Source organism: Castor canadensis, chromosome 4 (assembly GCF_047511655.1).
Source record: "Castor canadensis chromosome 4, mCasCan1.hap1v2, whole genome shotgun sequence".
Taxonomy (NCBI): Eukaryota; Metazoa; Chordata; class Mammalia; order Rodentia; family Castoridae; genus Castor; species Castor canadensis.
This window is the reverse complement of record NC_133389.1, coordinates 129232312-129257592: the sequence shown is the minus strand read 5'-3', so window position 1 is coordinate 129257592 and position 25281 is coordinate 129232312. Positions and strand designations below refer to the sequence as shown.

Here is a 25281-nt window from a genome sequence, read left to right as displayed (position 1 = left end):
TAGGGTGCTTTGCGGTGGTGCTCACTGCAGAGTGGAGATTTTCCTGAGGCAGTATGTGCAAATATTTTCACATGTTTAGAGCCCAAGGAGAGGGTTCTTTTGTTTTGTTTTTTGTTTTTAAAGAGAGAAAATACAGGGAGTCTTTCCTAAAATTAAATTTATTCCATTTGAAGGACTCCCTTCTTAGGTTATATAGTCTTCTCACAATGTACGATGAAAATTTCCTTTCTTGGATAAAACAGGGGAAAAAAACTAGGTGTGCTCACTGTCCTCGCTGGGCTGAGGGTGGGAGGGACTTGGCAATTCTATGTTATTCCTTAAATTATTTGTGAAAAGCCTACTAGTTCATGAAATGCCATGGTAAGGAAATCAACTAAGCACAGAACTTAGCTTCAGAGCCTGCCCTTGTGACAGTAAATGGGACCTGAAAACATAACCCAGTGACCTCCTACCACTCACATCACTGCCTGCAGACCTCCTCTCCTGCTATCTGTCACTTCCTGGGTGTGTTACTGATGCTGACACAAGTTGTACTTTAAACCAAGTTTTTGATACCTGAATTCTCCGTTCTTGGAAAGTCTTCAGAATCACCTGGTCCTACAAGCCAACAAAGCATTCCAAGGCACTGGATGGGGATCAGGGAAGCAAAAGGAGGGCCATCTCAAATGACAGTGAAGGCCCTAGCTGAGCCCTGTATACCGCCTTACCATTCAGAATGAGATGTTGACTTTTACCCAAAAGTCAATTTAGTCAAGAAATGGACACTTTCCCCGTGACCTGGGGCTGTTTAAGATCACATGGTTTCCTCTAATCATACACACATGTATGCTGAAGTGGTTAAAGAAAATCACTGTGGTGCTGGACACCCCAGCTGTTTGAGAGTTCAAAGCTTCGATTGTCATGTGCTTTCTGCGATTATTTGTGCTAAGATCTTTTCATCTTTTTTTTTCAAATTGGTCAGAGAAAATGGGTGGTGCTTTTTCTTAAAATAATTTGAACAAAAATTAGATATGAGATAACAACTGTCACAAATGAAAACTCTATATTTTCTTCATTCTCTGGAAAATCTCCCAGCAGTGTGTCAAAAACTAGTCAAGCCTGGCAGGCGCTTACCTATCTGGGGAAGTACTGTGGGGCTGAACAAATGATGAAACTGAGCTTTGAGCAAATAGACGCCTAATCCCACATAAGATTTGGCTGAACCATAAACCTAATGAGAAATAACGTAATATTAGACAGCCCAGACTTGTTGAGCTACATGTCTGTGACAGCTGGAAAGGGTCCTCCTTTACTAGCTGATACAGATGTACAACTCACTGACTGGTTTTCCCTATCTGGATAAGTAGTTAATGATGAAGATGTATTTACAATATCATCCCATCATAAACAACCTATATGACACAGAATTCTACAGAAAAAAAAAATCACATGCTCCAGACAATGCAGAATAGTTGGAGTTTGTAAATTAGTGTCCAGAGCCACTGGCTGATATCAGAATACATCTGTCACATTATAAATTGCTGCCCATCTATGAATATACAAAGCAAGGACATTGAGCTGGTACCTTAGAAAGATACCAGCTGGTACATTTAGAAAGATCCATTCCTTCTTTGAAATGAACAAACCTAAGCAAAATTCAGTCTACCTGTGAAGTTAGATCCTAAAATAAGGCATGTATTATGAATTAACATCTAATGACATCCTGGTTAGAGATTTCTGGAACTGGAAGTAATGAAACTGGAATTCTGCCCCAAATTTGGTCACTTAACTAATAACATGTGTTTGGCAAGTGCCTTGTTCATTTTCCTTATCCATATGACGGAGATTAGACTCCATCATCTCCAAGGTCTTAAGCATCTCTAACACGTTCCAATTTAAGTTGTTGATCAAATATCAAAAGAAGATTGTTAAGGACTAGTAGGGTTTTCAGGAGAAATTGTTATCATCTTCCTCAATGCACACAAACCATCTTCCATGATAGACCACTGCCTTAGCATATGGGAAGTAGGTCAAAAGGTTTAAATCTAGTCTCTGACTTACAAGGGTCTGTCCTGGTTCATGAGAGGACACACATACAAAATTGCAACACAAGGCAAACAATGCTAGGGACAAAGGTGCAGCACAGCTACTACACAGGATTCAATGGAAAGAAAGCCCCAAGGTTTAGGGCGGAAGGAAATTTTCTTATGGAGGAGGTAGAGCTTTAGGCTAATCTCTGAAGGCAAGAAGCTAAACTGGAGGACTTCTCAGAGTCCTGGCAAACCTAAGATTACTCTCTAACAACAATTAATTGAGTACTTAATAAAGGCCCTACCAGTAATAGGTATAAATATGATTATTAGTACCATGAAAATTAGTTCAATTTATAAAAGACTTGTTTTCCCAGTACAGATGTTTCATGACAATTAATTACAAATTCCCTTTGAATAATCATATCATACAAGCTAGCTACTTTATATGTGACATAATAACAAATTCTGATTTACATAATAGTTTTGAAATGACTGCTGAAAACTATTGATGACAAACTGTTAGTGCTTTATCCTTCAACTTCCAGTACCTCTTCACCAGTGGTTATTCTAGAGTAGAACATAGGATAATAAAAACAATTAAAACAGTTATTTGGCAACTATAAAGAATTCTGCTCTTGCCATATCACTGGCCTTTTCAGTTTTAAACTGATAGCAAAGACAGTAAATTTAACTTGCCCTCATTGAGTACCTTTATTATGTCAGGCAATTTGGCATTACTGAAAAAGGTACAATAGGACACAAACAAAAGTTTCCCCATGGCAAGTGGAAAAGGGATGCATGTCACATATTCCTCTTTTTTGGAGTCCCTACAAGGATTACAGTACCCAGGAGAGAAGGGAACTTGAGCTGGCGAAATACAGAATGAAATGTAAAGTATCCAAGATTCAGAGTTAGAAACACAGGCGAAAGGCCAGTGTCACATAATTGAGTCATCCTGTGGTTGCAGCTCGGATAATGGTTGAAGGAGAAAGATGTAAAAAAATAATAATAAAGTAAAATAAAAAAGCGAAGTAAAATGAGAAAATATTTATTTAAAATTAATGTCACACTTTATTTTCAGTCTCCTCTGACCTCTGCCTCACTCTAGCTGCTTTGCTTGTGTATACTTAAACAGGTAGATAAACATGAAATCCGTTTACATAAAAACACTAATTAACATACACTGCTCGAGGAGAACCAATCTTTTCATCTGTTTTAAAATTCTTATTGTGAATCCTTAAAATATGCCCCATTTTAAAGCATCAGTGATTCAATTTTAAAACACTGCCAGAACCTGCTTTGCTAATCTGCAAACTCGATAATTCTCCCCCAAACCTCAGCACACTCAGCAACAATTTAATAGCAAATATCTCTAGTGGGACCTCATATTACTAAGATTCTATTACTTTTTATATTACCAAAAAAGTGCTAGTACACTCTAAAGTATTGTAAATAGTTCAAACCAGGCAATGCTTCTCAAAATACATGAAGGTTTATTCTTTTTTTGCACTCAGTTACTTGGATTTTTAACTTATGTATTTATAACATAATATGCCCACCCACAATTACTACAAAATATAAATTACTAATCAACTACCTGGAGTTTCTGGACATTTTGTCTCTGTTAATATGCTTACAAAAGGTGATAAGTTGTACGCTTCATAACCCGGTGTGCTACTAAATGCAAATTATAAACATACCTTAAAATAATTGCATGTATCCTGAAATGGGGTTCTGTAATTATATTCTTCTTGAATTGTTAAGCAGCCCCTTTTTGATTGAGGGTATTGGTGTTTATACTTCTTGAAGAGGTTTAGTTTGAGATTTAAGAGACAGCTCTAAATCTACATACTTATTTAATAGTTGTTGTAATACATTTTAAATGACCTTTAAGAAGTTTATGTTCTTCTGCTATCTATAATGCTTCATATCTTGATAGAGGCCTCTGTATAATTGCTCAACTTTAGAAATGTTTGAGTTTTTTCCATCATTAATACTAGTCGAATTCAAGGTATATAGAAGCATGTCAATCTATAAATCCAGAGATGTTTCCACATAGAAGAGATATTATAGTGCCCAATCAAGGTAAATCTGCCACCATTTTGAGCTAGGTTCAGTTTTAAATGGATCCTTGCTTATTTATTTATTTGCAATAAATACCATTCATAATGCAAACCAGTCTTTAATGAACTATTCACATCCTTTATTAAAGTAGAATTGCAAAATGCCACTTTGATTATACAATAAATTCACAGTTGACATTTGCACCAAGTATATACTGATACATAGCACAGACATATTATATCAATAACCTCCAACCTATATTCCCATGTCCTACAAAATTGCTGTAAGGGCACCAAATGACACCTTTTTAGCCAATTCTCTGCCTCTCCTTCACCCTTCATTGCTTCTCGGTATGTTCTATCTTTTTAAATTCCTGCTCCACAATAATAATCCAACTTTTTCTCTCCCTGTAGACAGTTCTGACTGGCAAGCCAAGTCACAGGGAAGGGTCTCCTTGATGCACTTGGAGTCAAACAAAGGAAGGAACTAGAAACCTTACATTTAACACACAAAGAGGAGCTTGAGTGTTGGGAAGGTCTTGTTCACCAGGATGGAATTTTCTAACCCCCAAGGAAGAAAGCATAAAAGTGTTCTGGGTTCCCTCAGGTGAATGTCCCCTGCTGTCTCTGTGGTATGATCTGGACTATGGCCAGAATGGGATTGACCTCTGGCAAAACTAGAAGGGCACTCTTACAATCTGATGCACTGATCAGGTGCCTGAAAGTGACAAAGGTCAGCATACATTTTCTGGGTTGACAGGCAGAAGTGGCTTATCTACCAATTTCCTATTCAAACAATTACTGACAAACTCAACACTTACTGTTGTTTCATGAATGCATTTGTGACACAGGCATGGTGGTCAGTAAGATTAGTGCCCAGCAGCTTAGAATCACAGGCTTTTCGAGGCAAGACCCAGGGAGCCAATGTGATGTTCCAAAGTTAGATGGCTCACTAAAATGCTCCTGTTTTTTTTTTTTTTTTTTGGTGGGGGAGAGGGGTTGTTCTGGGTTTTTTTGAGACAGTTTAACTGGGTTTACAGATATTAAGTAAACAAGACCACAAGTGATGATTGCACCCAAGCCAGCAGGGGCACTGCATTCAACTTTGGTGTTCAGACATTGTCAATGGGGTGCTTTATGTTTTCATTAATGAAAGTATCTGCAGCCTGAGTAAAAATGGTCCAACTTAAAGCTAGTCTCCTTCTAGTGAGGCTGTCTTTTAGAGGCTCCAAAATCAAGGAAGAGTCCTACAGAAGTAGATCATGGCTGTGGGCAATGGCCAAGAAGTATGACATTGAATAATACATAGCCAAACCCCTCCAACTCTTCACTCGGTACCCCTGAAGTCTCACCTTATGCTCTACGATGGTTCCCCCAGATTCCTTCTTCTCCCTGGAAGACTTCTCCACACTCCCAGGTGGGCTCTCCCTTCTCCTTCATCCTCTCCAGTCATCTTTTTTCTATAAAATAAATAAGTACTTCTCTGGGCTTCTTGAACTTGCATCTCTGATTTTAGTTGATTTAGTTATTAAAAATTTTTTGAGACAGGGTCCCACTATGTAACCAGGCTGGTCTTTAACACACTATGTAGCCCAGGATAGCTTCAAACTCATAATTCTCCTGCCTCAGCCTCCCGAGTGCTGGGATTATGGAAGTGTACTACCAAGCCTAACTTGATTTTACTTTTACCTGTGTGTGTCCGTGTATTCCCCACATAAAATATATATGTTGCATAGAATATATTCATGTAGGATATACATATATAGATAGATCACCCTGCTACCTATTCAGAGGGTAAAGCATATCACTAACATTTGTTGTCAAGTTTTTGTAATTGGAGCTGTTGTCAGTTTTGAAAATAACTAGAATGAGTGGTTTGGCTTTATCATAGAAAGATTTGGGACATGACCAGAGACTAATATTTTCCTCAGTGTCTACCTCCCCTGCCCAAGTAAAGAGAGGACAATTAAAGTCATTTCCCGGGCTTGGCAAGGTGGTGGATCCCAGCTACTCAGGAAGCAGAGCTCAGAAGGATTGCAGTTCAAGACCAGGTCTGGCAAAAAAAGTTAGTAAGATTCCCATCTCAGCCAATAGCTGGGCATAGAGATCCCAGCTATGCAGGAAGCTTAAAGAGGAGGGTTGCGGTCTAGGCTGGCTGGAGCATAAACTCAAGACCCTTTCCCAAAAATAACTTAAGCAAAAAAGTTAAGCCAATCAAACATTAGACCAATACTAGCATGCAATAAAGTTGATTAGAAGGTTAAGTGTAGATGGCAGAGATAGAAAAAAATAATGACGTCATTTGGTTGCAAAAAAAGCACTGGGCATTTTCCCATTGACCAATTTCCTGATTCATTAGTGGCCATTGAGCCTTCTTCAGTTCTCTTCCTGTTGCTTTCCTGCTTTTTTGGAAATTATATCACTTCTGATAAAAGAACTCAAAAAGCCAATGCTTGTCATTTTAGGGCCTAGGATTGCTGATATGTAACTTGGGCTCGTGGTGTTCTCCTGTCTCATTAAGGAGGAATCAATGTCTTCAGTGAACTATTCTCAATAGCAAGTAAGAGAAATACATTTTAGAAAGACTCCATTAAGAACTATACAAAATTTAGCTAAAGCACCCAAGTCTCAGCTCTTTAGAAAACCCAAACGCAGAGTTGTAAATTTTCTAGGGATTTGGCTGTGTTTTGTTTGGCCTTGCTGGGGGTGGAGTGCTAGGCCAGCGCTCTACCCCTGAGGTAGTGCACTCTTATCTCCATTTTTTAGACCTGAAAAACATTTTTTTATTGCAGCAACATCACTTTATTATATGGAGAAGGAAACTGAAATATGAAAGGCCAAGAATGCTCTTCGAGATTTTTAGAAACTAAAATTAGAAAGCTAAAAAATTAATTGGTGTCATAAAAAAACTTTTATCTGTGTACATCTTAAATAAACTTCTTCATACTATATAAATATTAATGCTACAGACCTATTTGGAAAAATAACCATGCTAAATTATAGAGAATACCCAATAGAGATTTTTCTTAAACAGTAAACTACCAACTTGTAGCAAACAGTGGGTCACCAGAGAGCACATCTGTGTCCCTGACAACTTATAAATAGAGGAGAACTGGGAGGGCTGGTGAGAACATACTGCTGCTGTTGGCTTCTCTGGCTGTCCTTTCTGGAAGAAGCAGCAGGACTCTTAGGAATAAATGACCTGCACTCGAGTCTTAGATCTGCCAATAAGCCGCAAGATGATCTTCAGCACTACATCTGAAGTCTCTGGGTCTTGACTTTTTTAATTTGCTGAACAAATGAGCTCAGCAGTTCCTCTGTATTCCGTACAGCTATTTCATCACTAGGCAATATAGGGAAGGATGTGTTTTTTCCAGGAAAAATCAAGAAAAACCAGAATATCATCCTGATTCAAGACTTCAAGAAGAATGGACAAGCTGTGCACCAGTGGCTCATGCCTGTAATCCCAGCTACTCAGGGGCAGAGCCTTGGAGGATAGCTGTTCAAGACCAGCTCAGGCAAAACAAACAAACAAAAACATCTCAGCCAACAGCTTGGTATGCACCTGTGGCCCCACCTATGTGGGAAACATGAATAGAAATAGTGGGTTGAGGTCAGCTCAGGCATAAACTCAAGACCCCATTCCAACAATAACTAGAGAAAAAAGGGCTTGGGACATGGCTCAAGGGGCAGAGCACCTGCTTAGCAAGCATGAGACCCTGAGGAAGAAGAAGAAGAATGATAGACAGAGGGGATGGGAAGAATGAAAACTGCACTGACATGAAACCAGAAAAATAGGTAACTCAAGTCTATGCTTGGGTAGAAAGATCTGCCAATAAGATGCCTCTGTAATCTATAAGCAGCATGGTTTGTAATTTTTAGACCTCTTTCTCTCTGAACCCTGCTGCAGTGGGCACTGTTGACTAAAGAACACAATAGTCAGCCCCTTGCCTCCTGCCCCTGCTTCCTGCAACACTGCACCAAATCTCAAGCAACCATGACCTTCAGGCAGTCAGGGTTCTTCTTGAGAACCAAAGTCCAAAGCTGAAGGGGCACCAAGAGAGTCAGTACTCCATCACCACATTTCTTATAATGGCTCCAGTACATTAAGCCTTAGAGAATGGGAAAGTGAGATCCAACTGTAGGAGGCAAGGGGAGGTGGGGGATGAAGATGCAACTGGCTATGGCTCCTCCCTCATTCTTTTCTTTTTTTTTTACATTTTTCAGAGCTCTTTCTTTGCTCATATAGGTTTGAGTTACTATTAAATGTCCTTCGCTTTCAGCCTGAAGGACTACTTGGCATTTCTTGTAGGGCAGGCCTACTAGCAGCCAACTTCCTCCTCCTTCATTCTTGAAAGGGTGAGCCTAGGAGAGCAGATTCCTGCCCAAGGGAAACTCAGTGGGACCTCCTCAGCTGCAGTCAAGAAAAGACATTTCCAAACTTGCTTCTGTGTTTTGTTTGCTTGTTTACTTTTTAATAAGAAGAAAGGTTGTGTTTCTTGTGCTTTCTGTGTTTCTGAAGTTTTTCAGCATTAAAAACATATTGGGTTTTTTTGTTAGGAAAGTAAATCATAAATATTTTAAGTGATACAAACTAAGAACGTGATAGCTTTACTCCTAAGAATATGTGAATCGAATTTCTTTTAAAACATGATTTATAAAGTGATATGCATATGTGTATGCATATATATTTTAAAAGACTCAGTAGTTAACATAGTACTTCAGAGAAAAAATTGTGAATATTGATTTTTTTTTCCCCTAGTGAGATATTACCTGAGAACCATAGCCAAGGTGGGACTATTTAGACTACTTTATCATTAACCTTTCTCCATATATAAATTCACAGACTTCTAACTACAGAATGAGTTTGGTATATCTTTAAAGATGCCTCAAGGCAGGTACAAACCCTCATTTTGAAAATGAATATATAGTTCTATCTTATTTCTAAAGTACTCCAAAAGTTTTGAGGACTGCTGGTTCTGAAATTCAGTTACACTTACACATCATAAAGTCTTTTAGTCTTAAAAATAGGCTGACTTAACAGTTTTTCTTCTGCTTGGTCCAGTGAGAGGGAGACAGCTGACCAGTGTTCTTGAAGGTTCTACCTCATGCCCCAGAAGTTGTTAATTTTGCCTCCCTTCAGCTTTCTCTTCTCCAAGATAAACAACCCACCTCCTTTCCTTGTGTACATAGGCTCCAATCCCTGTCATCATTGTCCTATTTCTAAACATGAATTCTATGCAGTTTTCACACATATGTCTTCAATAACACACCCAAAGAGTAAAATTCAAAAAGAGCCAGACCTATGATGAATTTTGTGCAAGAATTACTTTCCAGCTGCAAATGATATTGTCTTAATACAGCCAGGATAATAGTGTTTTCCTAATGCCCACAGGAGGTGAAGGACTCCTAGACTCCTGGAATGCCAGGTCTTCACCGGCCAAATTTATGTCAAATTATACCCACTATGTAGCCTTTTCTCCCACCACCAACTACCCTCAAAGGAAGTCACTGTTAACAAATTTATACTTTATTTCTTTCACTCTGAATAAATAATATGCCTGTGACTCTCTTTTGTGATTTTTCAACTTTAGCAGTCAATAGCTACTGACTTCTCTCCATGAAAGACAAAATGTTTACTCATTTCTATGCCTTTCTTCTCTCCACATCTTTTCCCAGCTTGAGTTAACTCATGATTCTTTAATTCTTCAGTACGTAACTGCATAACTTCAAATTATTTAATTACACTTCCAAAGTACTGATCAGTACCTCACCCAAAGCACTGGTCAGCAGCTTAAGAAAACAGTTTTTGACCTTAATACTCATAGAGAAAAAAGTTAACATATCTCAGCATCTCTGGACTTCTGCCAGAGTATAGCAAAGTTTATGATATTTATATTCTGTTTGTAAATATTATGACTTCTGATACTATCATTATGGAAATATTCTTATGGCAGACACAAGGAAAAGTAATCCTTTGTCATCAAACTCATACTATTCAAGATAGAAGGTCCTAAGCATCACCAGCAAAAGAATCCTCTATTCTTAAACTCCAACAAACCCTCAAAATCCTGCCACAATTTACTTCTTATTTGAATCCTAGTTTTTCTTTTGGCAATGCTATAAATACTGTAATTGGTTGCAAGCAGTTGAAACTGATTAACTAAAGAAACTTGTTGCTAGGACACAAGGTAACTCTCAAAATGAAACAAAAATCAAAGGCTGAATCTATTGCAAACTTTCAAGATATTTAGACTGAAATTCCAGGGGGAGAGAATGACTCATTGCTGGAAAAGAGCATCTTACAGGCCTAGTTTAAAACACGAGCTCCTTAGCTGACAGCAATGAAGACTTCATGCAATAGCTCTCAAAGACAAAATGAAGATGCTGTCTCCAGAAGAAAGAACAGAAGCAGGGTAGACAAGACAACAGCACTTACTGCTTACAATAGCACTTATCATATTTTCACATTGTATATGAATAATTTGGGTAATTATCCATTTGTTATTATCCTTCTCTACCAGATTTTATATTCTACAGGAGAAGTATAGTATTTTTTTCACTTAATCTAAATGCCTAGGACAGTGCTTGACATGTAAAAAGCACTTGCTGAATATTGTTGAAGTCTAGGGCTTCTGGGATATACCCCATACACTATTTGTATTAGCTTGTTTTATTAAAAGCATTTCAGGTAACTGAATTGTGTATTAAAGAAGGACGATTTCTTTCCAAATGTATGTGACCATGGAGGAATACAGCCTAAGTTTTCTATGACAAATGTTGTTTTGAAAAGGAAGACTACCTGTCCTGATCATGGCAGAATCCCATTATTGTATCTACCTGCTGCCCAAATGACTAAAGGTGTACAAGTACCTGACCCAAAGTACTGGTCAGCATCTTGAATTTTCATCACCTGTTTGGGATGTCATAGCCAAAATGCTGGGCATCTCTGCAGCCAGGACTTGCTAGTAGCAATATTTAATACCAGATCTATTATCTCCTCTATAAATCTCCCGATTCTGTAGAGGAGTCCATCCTTCTCCTCTCTCCTCTCCATACCACTTTGCCCACATCTTAAACAACTGAGGTAGCTATTTGTTGATGTACCTGTTTTTCCAGATAAACTATGGGCCTTATAGCAGAAGAAAGTGTATTTGATTCATCCTTGTTTTTCCAGTGCCTGGCACAGAGCGAGGCAAATGAGAAGAATTTATGAAGTGTTTGCTGAACCTGGACAACCATCAGAAGTTTTTGACAAAGAAATACAGAGTTTATAGAAATACTAATTCAGAATCCAAAGAAGGAATATTTTATCCCCCCTTTAAAAAGATAGAACAGTATCTCCCTTTTTAAAAAAAGTAAGTAAGGAAGGAAATAGAGAGAGCTTAGTTCTCTAAGCTGTAGAGATATTTTAAGCTATTTGTCAGATCAGCCCATTCATTGGCTAGTCCATGGGGTATAATATTTCTAAATCAAATGATGACAAAAGAAACAACAAAGAATGCTGAAGTCACCCTCTCGGAGGGCTCCATTCCTTCGTTTCAATCAAGGAGAATGTTAATAGGGAAGGTTCTGTGGAGTCACTAATTCCTCACCGCATGAGAAATTTAGTTTCACTTTACAGAGGCTGCTCATGGCCTTGCTTGTGGAATCTGTAATTCATCTCTAGACAATAACTAATTATTACTGATTACTAAGAAATAAGTCAACAAAGATATTTTCCTGTTTACATTCTTATCAGACTGTATCAGAACCATCTGTTTTCAAGTTTGTTGTTGCTAGATTTTTTTTTAATCCCAAGGGATAAATTCTCCACATTGTTCTCTGAACGCAGGCATGCAAAACTGCCCCTTCATGCACAATTGCAGTTTTTTTCTAAAACATTTGAATAAGGGGGGAAATCACATATTCTTCTGTGAAAAAAAAAAACAAAGAATTAATTATTCCCCAAATTTACTGTATCTTCAAACAAAGGATATATTAATAAAATCTGTCCCACCTCTAATTCTCATCTCCTGATTTGCATGGGCAACTGCTGACTTTGCTAAGAATACATACGTGCAACTTTATGATATCACTGTAGCTACAAGCTAGAAAATACAGTAAAAGCCTCCACCAAAATGAGGAGATGCTGCAAGTTTAAAACCAATACTATGTGAACTCTTTGCTCATTGTTCATCAAAACCAGTCTCCTGTGATACCAGCAGTAAATAATTTTCCTTCTTTGAAGAAAGGCATAATTGTTCCATTGCCAAGGAAGCAAGAGTGCGAGATTTAAGTTGTGGCACTCACTGAGTTGCTACCTGGCTTTGGGCAAGCAATTAACCTTTAGTGTCTCAGTTACTTCATCTGTAAAATAGGGATAAGGGTTTTGCACAGGTGTGATGCCTGGAGTAATTAGTATAATTATCATTATTGATGGGAAAATAATCTTGGTCACTGATATCATATCTCATGTTGCATTGGGAATCATTTATATTTCCTATACATTGGATCAGTTCTATTGGAGTCTGTGAAAAAAAAAATGACAAAAAGCTACACATGGAGGCTGGGACAATACAGCTAAAATGGTGTGTATCTACATAGTCTCATATCCGTAATGGATTATTTTTTGCTAATTTACCTTTACCACTTACATATTTTCTAAACTTAAACTGAATATATGAACTACAAAAATTCAAGGAAAAAATTCAAGGCCCACAATTACCTGGTCAACTACATGGCAGCAAAATGCTTTCCAATTCATTAGTAGGTGACACCATGCTAGAGTTGTAGCATTTAGGGTCATCAAACTCAAGTCAAGGCGTGCACCAAAGATGATGTTCAGATAACATCCAACACCACCTACCTCTGAGTGCGTAGCTGCCCCACAAGAACCCCAACACAAGAAGTCAGGGACCAGGACAGACAATTGAGGTAAATGCGGTGCCAACCTTGAAAGACTGGAAGCATTGAAGCTGGGACTGTAGGGTGTCTGTACACGAGTCACAGCAATGGCTTCACAAATCAATGAACAAGAACAACTGAGGAAGTCGAAAACGGCCTTTCTCTTGTTCTCACCTAGGACTCCTACATGCCTTCCCCATGATTCCTAGATCAGGATTAAATGCCTGCTTTACAAAAAAACAAAACCAAAAAAACTCCACTTTTATTTGTTGGCAAAAGTGACAAGGAACCACAGACAGAAATGGAAAAGATAGAAAGTGCTCAAAAGATCAGTGCTCCACACCACAGCCTCTATATACCTGTAGACACATGTTCCCAGATCAGAAACTTCTTCCACTGGGTTCTGATACTAAGAGTTCCTCCAAGCAGAGATCTCTCTCCTCTCTCTGTCTCTCTCTCTCTCTCCTCTCTCTCTCTCTCCTCTCTTTCTCTCTCTGTCCCTCTCCCTCTTTACTCTACTACTGGAGCCACACACTGAGCCCTTTATTTTTCAAATAGAGTCTTGTGCTTTTGCCAGGCCTGCTTCAGACAGCAATCCTCCTACCTCTGCCTTCCAAGTAGCTGGGATTATAGGTATGTACCACCATAACTGACTGAATTCTCTTTTCTTGATCTGAGTAGACATCAAGCCTCAAATCTCCAGTTTCTGAAGGAACAGCCCTAAAACACCCTCTTAACAAGTCAGTCATACTAAGAACTCTAACCTTTGCCCCTATATTACCTCAAAATTACAGGCAACAACTTCCAAACTGAAACACTAAAGCTGTTGTCGTTTTCTTATTATCCTCACCTGTCACATGAAACATAACAATTAGCATTTTTAGCAGGACTGAAACTGCTAACACAACTTCTCTATGTCCTACGCCATTAAACTTGATTAGAAATTCCTTCATGATTAACATTCATCTCGCTGTATTGTGTTTGAAGGTTAATAATACCCACATCTCCTGCGGGGGGAGGTGAGAATATTTATAAAATGAAGAGCAAGCATGTAGCAGGCAGAGGGGACACTTCCGCCTCAGTCCACTAGAGGGTGGGACACCGAGACTGAGGCACAGCACCCTGGCCTGCTAGACAAAGCAGCATCAGTATCCATAGCTCCCTGTTCCTCACCCTCTGTAGGTTGCATTTCCACTAAAGCCACTTCACAAATGCCAGAAATCAGGGTTGGGGACGGGCCACAAGACAGTGGCAGGGGGGCAAAAATCAACTTCTAATATTAGAAGGCCTAAAATCACATCCTTCAAAATCAGCCCTGCATGAGATAGATACAGAAGGTGTTAAGACTTTCATAGATTCTGCAGGAGGATGTGTTCACTGCAGACATGGATACAGAGCGAACAGTGTCTGTACCCTGTAGGAAGTGTCTACATTATATATAATGTATAAAGAAATGTACCTAGCCTTTAGCACACCAGCTGTTTCTGCTTAAAAGCCTGAGTTATCCAGGGAATGCAATGGAACATTTTGTAGTAAACATCCTACTTGACTGACTTCTTTTAAGCCTAGCTACTTATGCTGATTTATATAATTTAGGAAGAAATATAAATTTGAGCAACGAAAGGCAAACCTTACCTATTTCCTTCTTTCTTGTGTGTCGTATTCTTAAGAAAGACAGGGTGGAGTGTGAGCCTGTTTTGGTGAGCTCTGCCTAGATGGTAACTTGACATATAATACTTTTTCCCTATCTATAATATTGTTCAGTGTAGCAAACCCTTCTGCTTGTTACAGTACAGTAAATAGGGTGTTTAATTTGGGACTCGATGTAGTCGAGAGTCAAGGTGCAGCAGTTTTATTACAGAAATACAACTTTATTGGAGGCTGAAGATTCAATTTCCACCTTACGTAGAGGGCTGTAAATGGCAGGCCTATTTTACATTTTGCATAGCATTTGATATATATAATTCCTGGCCTAATTTTAGAGCTTGAAAAGGTAGAAGAGTCGCAATATGAAGATTCAGATTCGTCAGCACTTCAGCCACAGATAACATTTAAAAATGAATGGTTTTCTGTTTCTTAGTCATGGATTCCAAGTTATTTCTTCCCTGCCCTGACTGAACTGCACGCCACATCTTTCCACATCTTCCTGACTAGGTAAGCCACAATGCTGCCCAGAACACCCATTGCTGGAGCAAAGGCTTCCTTTGTTTAAATTTGTCTGCAAGATGGCATTCTACTTAAAAGAAAGATGTCCAGGTGACATGGGCAGTTCACCTTCTATTTTCTCAATATACATCAGGGCCACATGTTTATATCTATTCAGGTGTATGTATTTGGAATAAAATAATTTGCAAGTGTAAATGTGGAAATATTGAATATGAAAGAAATAATCGAGTGATGTTAACTAGGAAACTATAACTACAATGGAATCCGAATTTGGGGAATGGTGTCATTCTCTTTCTTTCAGTCAGTCTCATTAAAATACACACACACACACACACACACACACACACACACACACACAGCCTTTTCAGTGTTAGTTGGCTCCTCATTCACATTTCATACCTTCTCTTTGCCACCAGGTGGAGCCCTTTGTTTATGGACATCTGTCCATTTCTTTTTCTTTTTTTTCCAAAGATGCTACCAGATAAATAGCTCCAGAGCTAAAATACTGTCGCAAGCACGAAAATTTAACACACGGAGATAAAAAAAAAAAGCAAAGCTTTTCAGGCAGTGGTATAATAAACCTTGCTTTAAGAATCCTATTGCCACTAGATTTAATAGCTTACACATTTTCCTATTTACAACTCTCGCACACCATACAGCAGACTGTTGTATGTGCCATAAACAGTGTTGCTGCAGGTCTATTTTATACCGTGCCATTGTTTTTATAATCTCAAATGTTTGGCAACTGCTGTCAGAAAGATAAACCCAGCACACACTATATATTATAAGCTTCAGTTTTCTTCAGTCTTAAAGACCTATACCTCGATGAGAAGAAAATATTTTCTTTAGACAAAAGACAGTGGTAACTCAGCTGTCAGTAGGGGAGGGCAATGTCAAATTCTCTCTCTTCAATTTGAGATCCGGTCAAGGGTAAGTCAAAATCCATCTTAGCTTTGTTTCTGTTTAGAAGCTAATCAAAATTAAATACATAATTTAATTATTTCAGCATTCTTATTTATATAAATTAATCAAAGTTCTTCTCATAAACAAAAGGCAGTCATATTTTTAAAAAATTAGAACCCCAATTTGCATGTGCAAATAACTGTGGGATGAGCTCACCTACACTAGCTTGCCAATGACCTCAACCTTGATCTGGAAAGATCGTTTATTCACGAGAAAAACATTCACATTCTCTATGTTAACTCTGTTTTGGATCTTTTCTTAAGATAGATTACTAACTGTGATGTGGGAAGGTTTATTAATAACATATGCATTTACCAACACTATGGAGTTCCATATCTAACTTAAATATCATTTCTGTTGAATTTTTAATTTTAACCAGGATTTGCTTTCTTTGTACTTATAGATCTAAATTTTTGCTTAAGCATCTGCAAAGTGCTGGGTGGAAGGCTGTGTGCTTTCTTTCCCAGGCCTGAGAAATCTGGCTTTTCTAATGATACACAAACTGGCTCTGCAGTCCGAGGCTGACCACAGTCGAAGGAGCCCTTGTACAACAAACTGCTGTACCACCATTTTGCTGTCTGCTCGCACACAATAAAACGGTGGCACTGAACACAGTTAACACATTGTGCCCACGAGAGTTGTCTTTGAAAGTGTTCTGTTTTCCAATCCAAATATCAAGCTGCTTTTTTAAAATACTGTTTCCAAGTGGCTAGAGACATTTGTTTTCTTTAAATATATATATGTACATATACATATAAATTGCGTGTGTAACGCGAAAGAATCGGCTGTGTACATTTGATGAAAGGATGGAAAGGACTAGTCAAAAATTAACATCAAGCTGAGAGTGAAAGCAAACCTCAGTGAAAAGCATAGTTCCTGGAAACGCTTCCAACAGGGCCCAAAGCTGCGTAATGACTTTGGCCTTGATGATTCCTTTCATTTTAGCATTTACTGCTTGCAAGTTTGAGTTAGGAAATTTAAGAGTTGGTTTCTGGTTTTCTTTTTTTTCCTAATGTTCTGTAAAAATTAGGAGCAAATCCAAATTACCTTCTCACCTGGGCCCCCCACACTGTCATTTTTTTTATGGCAGGGGAGGAGGGAAGAAAACCAGGACCAATCATTCCCTCCACTCTCGCTTCTACTGCTCTTATTGTCAATCATTGCAAATGCTGCATGGCTCTTTTTAAGCGTGTAAATTCTCATTTTTCTGTAGTGTTTCAGACTCACATAGATTCCTTGGGGGATAGAGTAAAGAGCTAACCAACTGCATATGGGAAATGAGAATGTTCGTGCCTAGAAAAACTGCAGTCTTTGGTAATTTTCCACTTGGAATAGAAGTTGTGAGCGACTTTTTTTTTTTTTTAACATAATGACTTGAGCTTAGTATGGGGTTGAAGGCTCCCCAATTTGAACATGGGAACACACTAAGGTGTCTTACAAAATTTAATTTGACTTCTTTCTATAAACATTTTCACTATTTTCAAATCGCAATGAATAGGTTTAGTAGGATGCCTTCCCTCCATGTTCCTTCCTCTTGCAGATAGGATTATAAAACGCCACTGTCTGCAAATGAGACAGCTCTAGAGGACCCACCAGCAGGTTATGCAATATGTGACATTATCCACCAGGGGCTGAACTGAAACTGCTAATACTTTTCTCATATGATCATTAGCTAGTTAAACAAGGTGTCAAAGTGAAAAGCTGGAGAGGTTGACCTGGTTTGTTATATTTTCATACCTTCATTTAAATTATTCTTTACATTAAAATTAAAATACTGGTGTTTAATTTTATAATTCAAATGTTACCCAATACATTACTTTTCATCCTTTTAAACAATTGATGCATTATTTTGCGATTACTATGTAAACTTGGTTTTAGGTAAACATTTAAAACTCTGGGGAAATATGCAATTTAAATTTAAAGCTAAGAAGAGGTTATTCATAATAATTTTCCCTGCTGTACTTTTTCAGATAAAATTAATTGATTTGCTTTGAATTTTAAATCTGCCTCCAACCAAGATGAGTGGGTCTGAGGCTTATAGGGTGAGTTTGCATGAATTCTTGGTCTTATGCTGACAGTCATCAAGGAAAAATATGTTCTTTTATAATCATTGCTTTACGATTTTGAAACATTGCTAGGCTTTTACACGTATTAACATTAGCTAGGCCACATACCTTAAATAATGCCAACCCAATAAATCCAAGACTGTGACTGAGAAATCAATGTCATGTCAGTAGAACCTTGACCAGATATCAGAAGGAAGATTATGTGATTGTTTAGCCCCCCCCAAAAATTAAGCTTCATGTTTTTAATTGGTGTCACATCCTGTCCTCAGTCTATAGTGCTTAAATCAAAGGCGACCACATTAACCTGGAAGGGAAACATAACAATTCCTTTCATCCCCTGGCTCAAATGTTTTTATGCTCAACCCTGATTTTTGTTAAAACTCTTTCAGACAAAGACAACAGGAAACAGTAAACATGACAACACCATGAAAATAATTTTCGGATGCACTATTTCTCTCTGTTCAAAGACTCACTTGTACAGGCTGCAGAGGAAACTGCTGTACCATTAAACCCAATGCAGATGCAAACAGCCACCTTCCAACAAAATGGATATCCCTCTTCATTTCATAAATCTTGTTTCCAACTAGACTAAAGCCAGGAGTAGACTCGGTCTCTCACGTCAATGACCTAAAACCATGGCGCATCACAGCGGTACGTTCAAAGAGAATCAGGAATATCTGACAACAAGTTTGGGAGCAGGGATGCAATTATAACTGACAACCAGATGTCTGCTGAACTGCTATAACTTCCCAGCAAGATTGCATATGGTCCTGAGACCTTTGCATCTAAACAATGAGGCCAAGGGAATAATACATGGATAAACAATAATATCACAAATCCTCAGTATGAACTAAAAAAGTTACTGTCATTCATAGACTTCAGATGTCAAGAGTTGGCCTTTCTTCTCCTCCTTAAAACCCCCGCCCTCCTCCCCTTCCTCCCAACAGAAAAGCTTGTTAGTGGTTAAGGGCCCAGCAGGAAATGTTTTGACACCCAGTACTAAACGCTAATCAATCACCAGAACCTTTAATATATTTAAATGTTTAGATTATGGAGGCAAATAGGATTCCAATCGAAACTACCTTACTAGTAGAATACAGAGACTTAATAATTTGGCACTGTATATTGTTTTTATTGTACTTCCTTCTTAATCAAAGATACCTGAGAGAAGCATATTAAAACTCAAAGATAAAGGAAATTTGTTTCAGTTTATCATTAAAGCAATAAACAGCATGAAACTTTTTGTTCCTTGAGTATGTGTTTTGGGGAAAAATCAGTAAAAATTCTTAGTAAATTATATGACATTTCTTAAACTGTCTAGACACATATTTCCATATTGCTTCATTTCCAGAGATCCCATATTGTCTTGAAATAATTTTCTTTTGCATAACTACATCAGGCATGTGTTTATGATTCATAAGCTAGCCATTCTAATCCCAATATCCATAAAGAATTTGGGGGAAACTCAGCAAAAATTTTAATTAATTTTATGGCATTAGGTACCTGGCAAAATGATAGAACTATATTCAACAAATCTGTTCTTTAGTGAGTATCAGTAGTAGCCTTTTCAGTACTATGAGCAATTTTGCAGTTTTCAAAACGTCTCTTAGAATAACAAAAATCTATGCCCTTTCAGGCAAGCTTCTTTTTATGAAGTTTGCACAAAGGTGCTGAGACTTAATATTTCAAATACATTTTCTTTTTGTGACATTCTTCTCTGGGGCCCAGTGTACACTTCTGTGGTCATTGGTTCCAAACCCATTTTGAGGTCTCAGCTTTCTCCCAGAAATGTCAAAACCAGACGCCTTTCAAAGTAGCTGCTGTGAACAGAGAGCTGGCAGGCTGCTCTCTTTAGCTGCCACATGAGACTTTGTTTCATGTGGACACACAGAGCAATTCTCCAAACAGAGCATCTGATACCCTTTCCTGGAAACAACACTTCCAGAAAATATGCTGACCAGGAAGAAACAGCAGGGGTGAGAGAAGCAGCCAAAGCGCTCAAAACATCTTAACAAGCACTAATTAAATGTCGTGCTTGAAAAATATGGCTTAAGAAAGCCTAATACAATAACTTCTTACAGATGGTTTTAGGAACTAACAAGACCTGTAGGAAACAGCGCATTAAGATTCATGTCCCCAAAGTCTCTTACAACCATTAGCAGCTGGAGGTGTTGGACACTTCAGGAAGAAATGATCAGGACCTGTCTGATGGGAAGCTGGGGTTTTTGTTGGTATTCTCATTTCTCTCAGAAGGGATCAGTGCATCTGTTTTAGTGCATTACACCGTCAATTACTGAGATGGCTAGTCAATTGAATATAAAAAGGGGATTAGCAGCCTTGAAGTCTATTTTTTTTTTGATAGGTACGAAGCCATCCTGGAAAATAATTAAGAATACCAAGAAGGCAGGAGCTGGGTTTTGTCCTGTCAATGTCCCTATTCCAACACACAGTAGGCATTCGGTAACCGTTCATTCATTCATTGAACAAACATTGCTTCAGTGGTTACCCAGGCCTGGCATAGCCAAAGTAACACCAAGTACCATCAACATCTACTAAATGGTGGAATGTGGAGTCCAATTTCAGAGCCATCTGCTTCTAAAGCCCATAGATTAAACTGACTCTAAAGTGTTCTAGTTGTGTACATAGCTATTTACTATACAAGTCAAAATCTAATCTCAATATCCAGAAAGAATTTGGAAGAAATAACTAAGTTTTGAAGATAAATTAGTCAGGATGACAGGCGTGGTGCTACCTTTTAGAACGTACAACTTGGCTGAGGATATTTGTTCAAAGGAGGGAAGGACGGATGGATGGATGGATGGATGGGAAAAATGTGTGCTGGGGGAAAAATCGTTTCTCAGACATAGGTCTGGTGATCTTCTAGTCTGATATTCCTTTAGGGTTAGATCCTTGGGCTGAGAACATTCCAAGAAGTATAGAGCCTCATCTTGAGGAAAGATGTCTCAAGATAATACCCAGTGGTAGTGACTGGCCTCACCATGGGTCTGAAAATGGTGATTTGAGCCTCAAATGGAGGGCTCTGAAGTTAAGTGAGTTTTTCCAGGATCTTATAACCTGTTCAAAATCACTATTAGTATCACCCTTCCTAGCAGAATCTGGAAGAACATGTGGTAAGAAAGATAAAGGCTTTCACACATAATTTTTTTTTTACCTTCAAAGTATAACTAAAAGACTAAAGTGTCTGTGTATATCTAACTTTATTCTTAAGAAGAGACCTCTGTTTTCAGTTATTTGTACCATGCCCCTTGGGGAAGATGTCCTGCTGGCCCAAACTATCTTTTCTTTGGCAGTCTTCTTGGCCTCCTTGCTGTTTGTTTGCCTTCATTCTTTGCCCATCTGCCATGCATTCATCTGCTTGATACTAATGTTCTACACTTTTTCTCTTAGCAGTGAAATAATTATTAGCATCAACAAGACTTAATGGCAGGGTGACTGGAGATTGTCAAATCTCCTCTTTCCAGAGCAGTTGGAGGAGCCTTTGGGGACAAAAGGAGCATTGACCAGGGTTCAGTCACCAAAGCTTTGCTGGGTAGAGCTGGTCAGTTGGCAACAATGAGTCAATGTAGCCAGGCCGATGGGGAAGTAGGGGAGGGACTCAATGAATAAAATCCAAACATTTTTCATAAAAGAACTACTTGATTCAATATTCCTTTTTCTGCTGGGTGCTTTGAAGTGTGATGAAACTACTGAATTTCTAAAGGGTTAGTTTGATTAGCTAGTAGTTTCTGACCCCACGAAACCACCTTATCTGCCATGTACTTCACACACCAACTCTCAGGGAACAAAGAATCCTCACTGGAATCCATAGAAGAAAACACACTAGCTTTGGATGTGATGGTGTTCATTTCAAACGTTTATTCCGCAAACATTCCCTAGGATGCTTCTGCATCATTTGCTGAGCAGCTCTGTACGTGTATGTTGGTAGAAAAGAAAGGCTGCTGACAGAGCTGTTAAGGGTAAAAGAAAAACAAGTGTTGGAAGTGTAATGTTATGAATGCCAACAGTTAAAGAAAGCAAGTTGTTTTTTCCAAATGTCATGGACTAGGATGGGGTGTTTCAGGTAACACTGTTGATGAGGATGCTGATGGCCACCATTCAGACGGTGAGGGCTCCAGAAATGACTGGTACTCAATACTTTATATCATTTTATTACTTAATTACCACCACAAACCTTTTAAATAGTACTTGTTATTCCTCCTTTGCAGATAGGAAACCGAGGCTCAAAGATGGTATCACCAAGGGCTACCAACATTTAGTAAATAGTGGAATGTGGGTTCCAACTTGACAGCCATCTGCCCTCAAAGCCCAGAGCACTAAACTGGCTCTTTAAAATGCTCTCGTTGCTTAGACTTGGAGCCACTTAACATACAAGACAAAATCCAAGTGGTTTTCACTCATAAGAGTTGAGTGAATGTTTTGAAGCCAGGTCTGGGAGTCCATTAGGATGGTGTTTGAAATGCATATGTAGATGCAACATTCTCGTGTATTATAGAAATCTTAGTGATAGTTTATGGCTCCGAATCTCATTTTTCATGTTCTCCTTTCACATCAGACCTTTCCAAAGGGTCACAAATGTCATGTTTTGGATGTGAAAGGCGGCCTCTCTTTCCCCTGTCAGTACAGCAGTATCCTACAGGTGGTGCTACAGCAGCTGCGACAGCCAATAAGGCCACATGCGTGGCGCTGAGCAGGAATGCCACTCGAGGTGCAACACTGATAGGGAAAGAGAAAGAATGGGGAGGAAAGGTCTGGCAAGCAAAGCATGATCAAGGAAGCAAGAGAGAAGGAAGAGGAAAAACGGCTTTTCCATCTCCCCATCAATTCCCACAGCTAGCAACGTAGTCACCTCATAGCCATCTGCCACCACCTCCCACTGGCTTCTCCAACCAGTCTGGCCTTGTCCCAAGTCCCTCAGCAGAGGACTGCTCTCAGAAAGCAGCAAATGAGGGACATGGAGGCAGAAAACCAGACGTCTTGGCTTGTCACCTGAGACATATGAACTCTGGCAAGCCACGAACCTGTCTAGGTCTCAGTTTTCTCATCTGTAAAAGTGAAATAATGATAAGGTCCATTTCACCAAATACTGAACATCTAATGAGACCATGTACTTTAACAGTTTTATAGAGTTATAAACGATATGTAAGAAACTGCACATAATATAATGCATTTGAAAGAGTATTTGTTAATCATAAAACTTTGATCTTGTCTAGGCTCAGAGCCTCCATCTGATGGAGATTTTTCAGATTGGTTTTGAGAGCCTTTCTAGCTGGGCTACACCTTGCCCAGTCCACCTCATTTCTCACCACTTTTAGATGCAGCCACTTGGATACAATAAGCCAGCCTACTCCATCTCACATTCCTTCGCCTGGCTTTTCTCTGCAACACCAACAGTGACCCAAGTCCCAGCCACTCATCTTGCAGTGCCTGCTTTCTCCTGCACCCTCTTGTCCTTGAACACTGAACATATGCTTTCTGCCAGGCACTGTCCTGGGGGTTGGGGATGCCTCTGTGAGTAAGAAAGCCAATTTCACTTCACTCCAGGGCTCTATGAGAGAGCTCCTGTGGCAGACGTGGCACCTTCTTGCCAGAATCATCCTTCCCTAGGCAAATCTTCCAGCTCCAGTGGCCTCTCCCCTGTGAAATCCCTTCTAGTTATCACAAACTAATTATTTTACACCTCTTTTTTTTCCCCTGTAGCCCTTGTAGGCTCTTTCATAGAATGCAGAGTGTGATTTTATTTTGTTGCATCCTCATAAGTGTAAGTACCATAGAGGAAGCTATTTTTCCATGTTCTCATAACTCAGAGTAAACATATCAAATGCTTATTGATTTAAGAAGAGCAAATCAGAAAAACAAGGGTGTGTGAGAAGCTTCCCAAGGAAACAGGACCCACCATGGCCTCTCTGTACCATGGGCTAGTTGGTCTTACTGGGAGGACCATGCTAGTGAGAACAGATGGATTCACTTCATGGCTTGTCCAAAGCCAACCACAGAGGAAGCCTTGCTCAAGGACATCTTCCTGCTGCCAGGGAAAGACAAGGGTCTCCTAGCAACCAGATTCCAGTGGCTTCCTGTCCTGGGAGCTGGCAGTGCTCACTGCTTTGTTGGCCATGGTTTTGCATTTTGGCCTTGCTGATTACTACATTTATTCTAGATTCTGAAACTTTTAGAAATAAGATCTGATCTGCAGATTGTGGCTGCATAAACAGCTGAAGTTCCATTTCATTTCCAGTGTTCTTTCAGAAATCACTCATGGTGTTCATGGAAAGAAATGTTTGATCTTTGCCTAAAAAGAGGAATACATTTTTAAAAGATTTTATTTATCACAGAGCAGTTGGTTTACAAGATGCATAAAAAGGGAAAAGCATTCATTCTTTCCATCAAATAATCAAAAAGTACTCAGATCTTTCTATCATTCAAAATGTGTTAGAGCGATAAACTTTAACGTGACAAATTCACAGATGCAGAAAGAAAGACAAGTCAAATGTGAAGAAAATAGCTCAAGCTCCTTAAAACTTTCCATGGCTTAAAATTATGTCCGCTGCAATATGGGTTGAGCATCTATTTCCTCCGTGTTCTTTCTAGAGATTTCTATCTCAGTTTTAATGTACATAGCAGTACAGTTTTATTTCAGTGGGATCAAACTTAGCAGCTGATGTTGCACTTCTAGTTTTCTCTTATTCCCATCAATTATTCATCAAAACAATAAAATCTTTGTTATTTAAAAGAAAATTATTCAGACTTCATAGTAAAGCACTCAAATCTAACTCTAACTATATCCTTAATTCTCCAGACCTCAAAACATGAGTTAAAGGTTGAATTGCTTTTCTTTCTCAAAATGGAAAACTTGGAGATGAAGCAGAAGGGTTGAATTCAGTACCACAGTCACATGCATCAGAGAGCTGGCAAACCCTAGCCTCTTTCCCAGCAAGGCCACCAAAGTCTGCCATTGCCCTGGGTTCTGGCTTCAAGTCTGCTGCTTCTGAATTTATGCAGTGAGGTCAGGCTCTGAGGAATCTTGAATTTTTGGAACTCCCTGTGGTCTTCCCTCCTTCCCACCAGTCAGGAGTCAGAAATTAATTCTAACTGTTTGGACATGGTGGA

At 38.9% G+C, this 25281-nt stretch overlaps 1 long non-coding RNA gene across 2 annotated transcripts in view; it reads right to left on the bottom strand.

The window, feature by feature from the left end:
• LOC141422594 (uncharacterized) overlaps nucleotides 1-25281 on the bottom strand; it is a 175652-nt gene that overhangs the window by 147034 nt on the left and 3337 nt on the right. The window contains exon 2 of one of the 2 annotated variants that reach the window (XR_012447271.1): nucleotides 5428-5535. The exons of the other annotated variant lie outside the window; for it this stretch is intronic. This is a non-coding gene — a long non-coding RNA (uncharacterized lncRNA). The remainder of the gene's footprint in view (nucleotides 1-5427; nucleotides 5536-25281) is intronic. 2 annotated transcript variants of the gene reach the window in all.